Genomic DNA, 11,196 nt, shown 5'->3' on the forward strand with positions numbered 1-11,196 from the left:
AAAAAAAAAAAAAAAAAAAGTGAATGATACTAGTGGCACCTCTCTGAACCTACTCTGCCTTGGGAGGCTGCCAAATTTAAAAAGAAAATGTTGCAGAAAGAAAATTGAAAAGTGAAAGCCTCCTTTTATCCTATGCTAATCCCTTTTCCCAGTAATAATGACTGCTGTGTTGGATTCCTTCTGCAAATACAAGTGTATACATGTATGTAGCAAATCTTATACAAAAGGGATTCTTAACTAATGTCTTTTCATTGGTTTTAAACATCTTGATTGCCACTGTCCTGATCTAAGCAACAGTGTCATCTCACCATGAAGAGTGTCAAATCTGTAACTAGTCTCTTCCCTTTAGCCGTTTTCCCGTCTATTTTGCACACATTGAAGTCTAGTGATTATTTTTTTAGAGAAAAGCTTGTCACCCAGTCTGGAGTGCAGTGGTGTGGTCATAGGTTACTGCAGCCTTGAACTCCTGGACTTGAGCTAAGAATAAAGAATCCTGCTTTATTCTTTTGAATAGCTACAGCTACAGGTGTGTGCCACCATCCCCCTGTTTTGTTTTGTTTTGTTTTGTTTTTCCAGAAGCAGGATCTCACTACGTTGCCCAGGCTGGTTTTGAACTCCTGGCCTCAAACAGTCCTGTCTTGGTCTTCTAAAGCCCTGGGATTAAAGGCACTTAGTCAAGCACTCCTTTTTGTAAAAGTTTTCATGCCTTTGAGTAAAGGCTAGACCTTTTAAGGTGGATCACAAGTTTGGCCTACACAATCTGGTATTTCAGCTACCATCTCCTTGGGTATTTCACAAGGAGTGTCATGAAAGCAACTGGGCCCCTTTCTAGCATTGTGGAGAAAGGATTTCGGCCAGTCTGAAGCTCCTTTTGTGTTCATCACAGAACTGAAATAGTTAACTAACTTGGTAAGTGTCTAATATTTTTAGATAGAGATCTCTATATTGTCTGGAATTCAGTATTTCAATTTATTCTTCCTTTTGATAATTAAGAACGTGTGAAATATGTTAATTCTAGCTGCCATAAAACAGTTGAATCAGGTATCTCTTAAAATCATAAGTCAAAATATTTACCTAATTCATATTTAAACATTTGTCACTCACTCAGCATAAGATGTTTTTCAGTGGCAGTGCCTTGCCATGTTGCCTTGGCAGGAGTGTGGTGGCTATTCATGGGCAAAGATCATAGCTCACTATAACCTCAAACTCCTGGGCTCAAGTTATCCTGCCACAGCCTCCCAAGTAACTAGCAATACAGGCCTGTGCCACTGTATCCAGATAGCAGAAAAGGTTTTTTTGTTGTTGTGTTTTTGAGATGGAGTCTCTCTCTGTCACCCAGGCTGGAGTGCAGTGGCGCCATCTTGGCTTACCACAACCTCCGCCTCCCAGGTTTAAAGGAATTCTCCTGCCCCAGTCTCCTGAGTAGCTGGGATTATAGGTGCACGCCACCACACCTGGCTAGTTTTTGTATTTCTAGTAGAGATGGGGTTTTACCATGTTGGCTAGGCTGGTCTTGAACTCCTGACCTCGTGATCCGCGCATCTTGGCTTCCCAAAGTGCTGGGATTACAGGCATGAGCCACCATGCCCAGTCAAGTGCTTTTATGTGTTTTGAGACAGGGTCTTGCTCTTTTGCCCAGGCGGGAGCGCAGTGGCACAACTACAGCTCACTATGGCCTCAACTTTCCAAGGCTCAAGCAATCCTTCCACCTCAGCCTCCCTAGTGGCTGGGACTACAGGCACACACTACCATGCTTGGCTAGTTTTTGCATTTTTTTTGTAGAGACGAGGTCTCGCTGTATTACCCAGGCTGGTGTTGAATTTCTAGGCTCAAGCTATGTTTACCTTGGCTTCCCCAAGTGCTAGGATTACAGGCGTGAGCCACAATGCCCAGCCTAACAGCACAAAGCTTTTTGTTATTAGGTTATGCCTAAATAATACAAATAGTTTATATAGCAGCATTCTTAAAAGAGGATTCTTCCAGTGGGTGCGGTCACTCACGCCTGGAATCCCAGCACTTTGGGAGGCCGAGGTGGGTGGATCACGAGGTCAGGAGTTTGAGACCAGTGTGGCCAACATGGTGAAACCCCGTCTCTACTAAAGGTCCAAAAAAAAAAAAAATAGCTGGGCGTGGTGGCAGGCACCTGTAATCCCAGCTACTCGGGAGGTTTGAAGAGTAGAATGAACATTGTATTACCCTCCACTTAGATTTAGTTATTAATTGACTTGTTATATAGTTATGTAACAAATAGAAGTCATTGCAGTATGCAAAATTGAGGCAACACGCAAAAACTAGCACAAAGGGAACCTAATAAAAGTGTTACCCATGTTAAATGGTTATGAAGTACTGTATTAATACATCCATCTCAAGGGGGAAAAAAAAAGGGAAACAATTGTAAGAAAACAATTGTGTGTTGTCCAACACCCAATCCGTGTTCAGATTTTTCTGACAGTCTCCAGAGCAAGGGTATCCAATCTTTTGGCTTCCCTGGGCCGCACTGGAAGATGAAGAATTCTCTTGGGCCAAACCATAAAATACACTTAACACTAAGAATAGCTGATGAGCTAAAATAAATAAATATATATATATATGTAATGTTTTAAGAAAATTTATGAATTTGTGTTGGGTCGCATTCAAAGCCGTCCTGGGCTGCATGCGTTTTGTGGGCCGCGGGTTGGACAAGCTTGCTTTTTTTTCTTTTTTTTTCTTTTTTTTTTTTTGAGATGGAGTTTAGCTCTTGTTGCCCAGGCTGGAGTGCAATGGCGTGATCTCGGCTCACTGCAACCTCTGCCTCCTGGGTTTAAGTGATTCTCCTGCCTCAGCCTGCTGAGTAGCTGAGATTATAGGTGCCTGCCACCACACTTGGTTAGTTTTTGTATTTTTTGGTAGAGACGGGGTATCACCATGTTGGCCAGGCTGGTCTCGGACTCCTGAAGCGGGTCTCGGATCCACCTGCTTCAGCCTCCCAAAGTGCTGTGATTACAGGCATGAGCCACCGCACCTACCTTAGAGTGTCTTTTCTACCTTGGGGTTTTTTTTGTTTGTTTTTGTTTTTGTTTTGTTTTGTTTTTAAGACTTCTCGCTCTGTCACCCAGGCTGCAGTGGCACAATCTCGGCTCATTGCAACCTTCACCACCCGGGTTCAAGTGATTCTCCAGCCTCAGGCTCCTGAGTAGCTGGGATTACAGGCGCGTGCCACCATGCCTGGCTAATTTTTGTATTTTTAGTAGAAACGGGGTTTCACCATGTTGGTCAGGCTGGTCTCGAACTCCTGACCTCGTGATCCGCCTGCCTTAGCCTTCCAAAGTGCTGGGATTATAGGCGTGAGCCACTGCACCCAGCCCACCTTGTGTTTTAAACCAAGATTCATTTGGGGTTTACACATAGTATTTAGTTATGTCTTACGAGTTTCAAATCTACATTCACCCACTTTTTTGTCTAATGGCATTAGTTTCTTGATGAGTCCTAACTAGCTATTGTGTATCTCATCTGGATTCCCTCTTTCTTGTTTCTCTGTTTCCTGTAAAATAAAAAATTAGCTCTAAAGAGGCTTAGATTCAGATTAAACTTTTAGCAAGAATATTTCATAGGGGATACAGTGTATGTTGCAGCACATGTGCCTTAGGGTTCTCCAGAGAAACAACCAATAGGATAAAGAAAAATATGTCTCTAGAAAGATTTATTATGCAGTATTAGATCACATAATTATGGAGGCCAAGAAATCTCACAATCTGCCATCTGCCAACTGGAGACCTAGGAAAGTTGGTGGTGTAGTTCAAAGACCTGAAAGCCAGAAAGATGATGGTGTAGATTTCTGGTCCAGATCTGAAGGCCTAAGAGCTAGGAGCTCAGAAGGTAGATTTGTGTCCCAACTCAGCAAGAGAACAAGTTCAGCTTTCCTTCACCTTTTTCTTTTTCTTTTCTCTTCTTTCTTTCTTTCTTTCTTTTTTTTTTTTTTTTTTTGAGACAGTTTTGCTCTGTTGCCCAGGCTGAATTGTGATGGCACAATCTTGGCTCACTGCAACTCCCGCCTCCTGGGTTCAAGTGATTCTCATGCCTCGGCCTCCCGAGTAGCTGAGATTATAGGCGTGCGCCACCACATCCAGCTCATTTTTGTTTTTTTGTTTTGTTTTTTTAGTAGAGACGGGATGTCGCCATGTTGCCCAGGCTGGTCTTGAACTCCTGAATGCAGTTGATCCACCTGCCTCAGCCTCCCAAAATACTGGGATTACAGGCCTGAGCCACCATGCCCAGCCTGAGCCCACGGTCAGCCACCTTTTTCTTAGCCTCTCAACAGATTGGATGATGCTCACCAACATTGGGGAGGGCTATCTGCATTATTCAGTTCACCAATTCAAATGTTAATCTTCAGAAACATCTTCACAGACACTCCCAGAAATGTTTTAACCAAATACCATCCCTTGGCCAGGTTAACACATTAGGCATCATAAATCCACCCACTGTCAACTTGGCCATCATGTACATCTTCTTAAACCATACTTAAACCTTCAAATAAGGTAATAATGTGGTCATAAATCCAGCTGACATGATACAACTATCCTGTGTAGGACCAAAAACACACCCCTTCCTCAGAAGAAGAGTTAAAGTCACCGAGTGAAGTCTTACTCTTCTTGATACCCCATAACCAAAATACTGTAATACAAAAAATACACCTTACGTTATTATGGGATAAGGAAATAATGAGAGGAAAGTATATGTATATATATCCATACTCATGACAAATGAGGAACTACTCATGACAATTATAGCACTCATTTCTGTAATGGGATTTTGGTTGTAGCTGTTATTGATAACTACCTTCTATTGTTTTCCCATTGTCTTCAGCAAGCACCTCGACTGTTAGTGGTCCTTTCCTCAGTGGGGCGATCCAAATCATTCTGAAGGGTCTGGGCCATTAGTAGTTATACCTTAATTGGGCGGTTATTATTTTCCATTGGCCGTAATCACAGAGCATGGTAATACTAAGAGACAGCCTAAGGGATCTCCTGTATTCCAGACATGCTCTCCCTTTCCTCTATTGTGGAGAAGTAATTCAGTTTCCCCTTGGTAGTCAGTATCAATCACCCCAGCCAGCACTGTAACTCCCTCCACATGTTGATTCAAAGGTGCATAAGGAGCCAAACAAGGCCAAGTGGCCAACTTAACTTTCCATTTCAGTGGAATCTTTGTTATGTCTCCTGGTGGAAGCATCCCTCCGTCTAGAACTAAGACCTCTAGACCAGCAGAGCACAAAGTCACAAGAACAGGAAGCAAAAATTGTGTTAGTGGGTCACTGGGTGTAGTAGTAAATGGTACCACTTCCATTTCCACCTCTTGATTCCTAGACCCATGAATTCTGGCTATGGGAGAACAACTGTATATTGGGTACTAATTCAGAGTATACAGCCTCTGGAGAACGTCCCAGCCCTACAAAGTGTTGCCACCTAGCTGGCACTGTAATTGAGTCTTTAAAAAGCCATTCCACTGTTCTTTAAAACCAGCTGTATCTCACGCCTGTAATCCCAGCACTTTGGGAGGCTGAGGCAGGTGGATCACAAGGTCAAGAGATAGAGACCACCCTGGCCAAGATGGTGAAACCCCATCTTTACTAAAAATACAAAAAATTAGCCGGGCGTGGTGGCGTGTGCCTCTAGTCCCAGTTGCTCAGGAGGCTGAGGTAGGAGAATTGCTTGAACCTGGGAGGCGGAGGTTGCAGTGAGCCGAGATCATACCACTGCACTCCAGCCTGGCAACAGAGCGAGACTCCATCTCAAAAAAACAAACGAAAAAAAAAAAAGCTGTATCAGAGTAGTGGGGAACACAGTAAGACCAGTGAATTGTATGGGGTTTGGCCCATGACCACTGTTTTTTTTTTTTTTTTTTTTTTTTTTTTGAGCTGGTGTCTCACTATGTTGCCCAGGCTGGTCTAGAACCCATGGGCTCAAGCTATGCTCCTTCCTGCTTTGTCCTCCCAAAGTGTTGGGATTACATGCATGAGCCAATGCACCCATAATCCCAGTGTAACCAAGATCTCTATTTTCAAAGTAGCTATTACTTTCTCAAATTTTCCATGTAACTTTTTCTCCTTTGTGTAATGTGTTAAGGAAGTGGCATCAAGATAAATCTAAAAGGGAGTTTTAGAAGGGAGAGAAGCAGCACAAGATAGGGGAAAAAGTGAACCAATCTTAAGGTTTCCCCTGGAATCTGGCCTCAACCTGATCCCATAAGGATCTCCCAGAGCATGGATGACAACATATAGTTGTCCCATCAGTATGCAAGGGGTAGCTTAAAAACTTTTTTTTGTAATAGCGAAAAACTGTAAACAACTCAATATCTATATAGTAGAATGGTGAATCAGTGATCAATTCATGTATAACTAACTCCTCCCTCAAACTTAGTGGCTTTAGACAACATTATTTCATATGATTTTGTGGGGCACCAAGACCCAGATGGGCAGTTATTCTGAGATCACTTATGTGGCTGCATTTAACTGGGAACATTTGGGGCTGGCATGTTCAAGATGTCTAGTTTTTAGCAAAAATTGTGAGCCACGCAAAGAAACAAGAAAGTATGGCTCATATGTGGAGGGAAAGAACAGTCAATATAAACTGTCCCTGAGGAAGCCCAGATGCTGTGCATATAATAGAGATTTTAAATCTGCTACTATAAATATGTTCGAAGAACTAAAGGAAACCAGGGTTAAAGACCTAACCAAACTATTTATGAGAATGATGTCTTGCAAAAAGAGAATATCAATAAAGAGATAGAAATTATAATTTAAAAAACAAAACTTCTGAAGTTGAAAAGTACAATAACTGACACGAAAAATCCACTGAAGGCACTCAGCAGATTTGAACTTGCAGAAGAGAATCAGCACACTTGGAGGTAGGTCAACAGAGATGACCAGGTCTGAAGGAACAGGAAGAAAAAAGAATGAAGAAAAATGATCAAAGCCTCAGAGATCTGTGGGACTCCCCATCAAGTGTTCCAACATACTCATAATGGGAGTCCCAGAAGAAATGAGAGAAAAAGTGGCAGAATTAGGTTTTTTGGTTGGTTGGGTTTTTTTGACAGAGTTTGGCTCTTGTTGCCCAGGCTGGAGTGCAATGGCACAATCTCGGCTCACCGCAACCTCCACCTCCTGGGTTCAAGCAATTATCCTGCCTCAGCCTCCTGAGTAGCTGGGATTATAAGCGCTTGCCACTACACCCAGCTAATTTTTGTATTTTTAGTAGAGACAGGGTTTCTTCATGTTGGCCAGGCTGGTCTTGAACTCCTGACCTCAGGTGATCCACCTGCCTCGGCCTCCCAAAGTGCTGGGATTACAGGCGTGAGCCACCACGCCGGGCCATGAGTATTTTAAACTCCCTGAATTTGATGAAAAATATGAATCTGCTCATCCAAGAAGCTCAACATACTTAAAGAGATCCATATTTAGACACGTCCTAGTTAAACTGTCAAAAGACAAAACACTTCTTCTTTTTTCTTCAGATGGAGTCTCACTCTTTCACCCAGGCTGGAGTGCAGTGGAACAATTTCAGCTCACTGCAACCTCTGCCTCCTGGGTTCAAGCAATTCTCCCGCTTCAGCCTCCCCAGTAACTGAGATTACAGTTGCACGCCAGCGTGCCCGGCTAATATTTTTTTGTATTTTTGGTAGAGACTAAAATGGTTTCACCATGTTGGCCAGGCTGGTCTCAAACTCCTGACCTCGAATGATCTGCCTGCCTTAGCCTCCCAAAGTTCTGGGATTACAGGTGTGGGCTGCCACACCCAGCCAACAAAACACTTTTTAAGCTTTTGTTTGTTTGTTGTTTTTGTATGCAATTTAGTGGTTTTTAGTATGTTCAGAGTTGTACAACTACCATCACCACTATCTAATTCCAGAACATTTTCATCCTCCCACACAGACACTCCCTTCCCTTTAACAATCACACCTCATTTCCTTTCTCTCCAGCCCCTGGCAACCACTAAATACTTTCTATCTTTATGAATTTTCCTATCCTGAATGTTTCATATAAATGGAATCATATAATATGCGGCCTTTTGTGTCTGGCACCTTTTACTTTGCATTATATTTTAAGGTTCATCCACCTTGGAGTATGTATCAATAGGTAAAGCCTTTTTTTTTTTTTCCAATGTAAACCCCTGCTTTATTTATTTATTTATTTATTTATTTATTTATTTATTTATTTTAAACGTGGTGAACTTCAATATAGCAATTTTCTTTTCTTTTTCTTTTTTTTTTTTTTGAGACGGAGTTCCACTCTTGTCACCCAGGCTAGAGTGCAATGGCAGGTTCTCAGCTCCCTGCAACCTCCGCCTTTCGGGTTCAAGTGATTCTCCTGCCTCAGCCTCCAGAGTAGCTGGAGTTATAGGCGCCTGCCACCACGCCTGGCTAATTTGTTTGTATTTTTAGTAGAGACCGGGTTTCACTATGTTGGCCAGGCTGGTCTTGAACTCCTGACCTCAGGTGAACCACCTGTCTCGGCCCCCCAAAGTGCTGGGATTACAGGCGTGAGCCACCGTGACGGCCAAAATAGCAATTATTACAACAAATGTTATAGTCTAAAGCTCAAACAGTTTTGCAATTTTGAAATGAATTTCATACAAACCAAATAAAACTTACACAATAACAAACATTTCCATCTAAGACTGTGGGAGCATTTGAGCCTTCCCTGTTTGATCTCAGGACCTTTTCACGCAGATGCTTTTCTATGTCATCAAAGTTATGTTCAGCTTCATTTTCGTTCTCCTTTGGCTTGTGCTCTGCTGCTGGTTCTTGTGCTGAACAGCACAAGAATTGTTGTGGGAATAGCAATGGCTGCAGGAGTTACAGCCATTAGGCCATTAGGGCTAGCTGCCCCCACAGGCTTTTCCTTCTCATGTTTTTTGTGCTTCATGTATTTCTTATCCTTTTTATGTTGCTTGTCCCATTCCTTTTCTTTCTGACTCCTTCTTCATAGGAATTCCTTGCCTGTGGTGGGCTTGATGTTTGAGCAGTCCCATTCATGACCAGTTTGTAGAGTAGAGGATGACTAAGACTGAACAGAGGATGGAGGTTCTGGGTTGTTTGTGTTTTGTTTTTTCTTCTTCAGCTTCTGGCTCAAGAGATTGTGAAACAGATGGGATAGGACTTGAGGAAGTCCAGGGAGCTTCATTTGGTTGTGCCTTCCAGGTAGACCCTTTCCTGTGCTTTGATGATGATGAAAGAGGACATCTCTTGGTGACTTGGGAAATCCTTTGTTTGGGAACTGAAGAATGAAAGATCCTGTGCTTTGTGGGTGGAGAAAGTGATGCCCTTTGTTTTGGAAGCTGAGGTGGAGAATATCTCCTCAGTTTTGGAGGAGAGTATCTTGTTGAGGAAGGTGAGTGTTGATGGAAGGAAAAGCAGCCCTTCCTGGTGGTGGTATCAAGAGACCTGTGCTGCAGCTGAGGAGGAGGAGTGAAAGAAGGAAAATGTGCCTTCTGGTGGGTGCTGGGGAGGGACTTCTTTTCCGTCTAGCATAAGAGGACGTCTTCTGGTGCTTTCATGGTGATGAAGAGGCACTCTGGGGAGCTGCCTGCCTGCCTATTTTTCACACGGAACTTCTTGAATCGCTCACCATCATCTGAGGAGAGGAGCAAAGTCAGATGAAGACTGCTAATTTTGTCATCTATATTGGTATCTCTGCTGCACAGAATCTGTGGCAGCCATTTTGCTACCTTTATCTTCTGATTCGGATAACTCAACTTTTCTAGACTTTGGGTGCTGATGAAGAGGACTCTTTTTTTCTAAGTACCTTCACATTTTGTCACTTTACTAAGTTCTTCGTGGAGCAGCAAAACCACAACTTTTTCTTATATAGTTTGGCTGGGGTATTGGGGAATGATGCATTTTTGGCAGTGGACTTGCTGGAGGCGACAGCCAGTGCACACTCACCTTCAAGGATTTGCTGAAGGAAAGAACTTACTAGTTTTTCAGGGGGCGCTGGATGTCGTCTTGGGAGGCTTCTCTGGTGGTTCCTGGGAACAAGAGGACAACGAGCTACTCCTAGACAGGATGCTGATGAGTGCCTTTTTCATCTCACTGGAGATCTGCTCCCTCTATGGCTTGGTGGAATCCTTCAAGGGGATGGCCACTTTATTGGCCCTTTTGTTCTTGTAGGTGAATATCATCTTGATGGGATCAATGGTGCCATCTAAAGAAAGTATGATAAGGAAAGCCAGACGCATCTGTGATATTGATTTGGAAAATGACAGAGATCTTGGGTGGATCTTCTTTAACTTTTCAGATTTGTTTATTTGTTTCTGGAGAAGGTTCGTTACTTGCTCTGGTACAAGTGCATGTTTGGGAACTTTCACATGTCACTAGTAGAAGTGGCCTTTTGTACTAGGTTCTTTCACTTTCTTGAAAGGTTCTTGTAGTGCTGGAGTTTTCTGCTTTTCTGGAGCTGGGGAAGGTCTCTGCCTCTTGGTTCTGTGATGGGGAGATTGAAAATGACTGTGCAATCTCTTGCTCCTGACAGGGTAGGATCCTCTTTTAGGAGAAGGGGATCTGAATTTACATTTTCTTGGACTTTAAGACCTCTCCCCCTTTTCTCTGCTTTCTTTTTTCTTCCTTATCCTTATTTTCTCTTTATATTGCTTTTCATAGACACCAATTTTTTTCTTGTTCTATCTGTCCTCCTCCTCCTCCTCCTCTTCCTCCTCCTCCAGTTCTAGGAAAGCAGAACAGATTCCAGTGATGTCTTCTTGTGCACTTAACAGCAGGGACTACAGTTCTCCCATAATTCTCTAGTAATTATTTCATTCAAAAACCCAGTCAGATTGCTTTGTATCATTTTGGAGTCTGGATTTTCCAAACACACATAAGGGAGTGCAGTGTGACGTTGGGATGTCCATTCTTCTGAGACCTAATACAATGATGATGTTACACTTGAGATGCAAGGAATAACTTCCATTTTGGTTCAGGTCTCCACTTCCACCTGGTTGAATATAAACTCAATCACAACATCTTCTTCAAACCCAAGGATTTCCATTATTCATATTGTTATCTAAGTCTTTATTAGCCTCCAAATTTACTTTGCTTGTGTCTGCCTTTTTTTTCTAGGCATCCTGCAAATTTCAGCTCCTTCAATAGCATGTTTGTTGCTGAACCAATGATCTTGTCTTGCACTTGTTTCTTGGAAAGTCATTTTGCTTCTGCGCTCTGAGA

The sequence above is a fragment of the Rhinopithecus bieti genome, unplaced genomic scaffold, assembly GCF_001698545.2.
Source record: "Rhinopithecus bieti isolate Rb0 unplaced genomic scaffold, ASM169854v2 scaffold_19867, whole genome shotgun sequence".
NCBI lineage: Eukaryota > Metazoa > Chordata > Mammalia > Primates > Cercopithecidae > Rhinopithecus > Rhinopithecus bieti.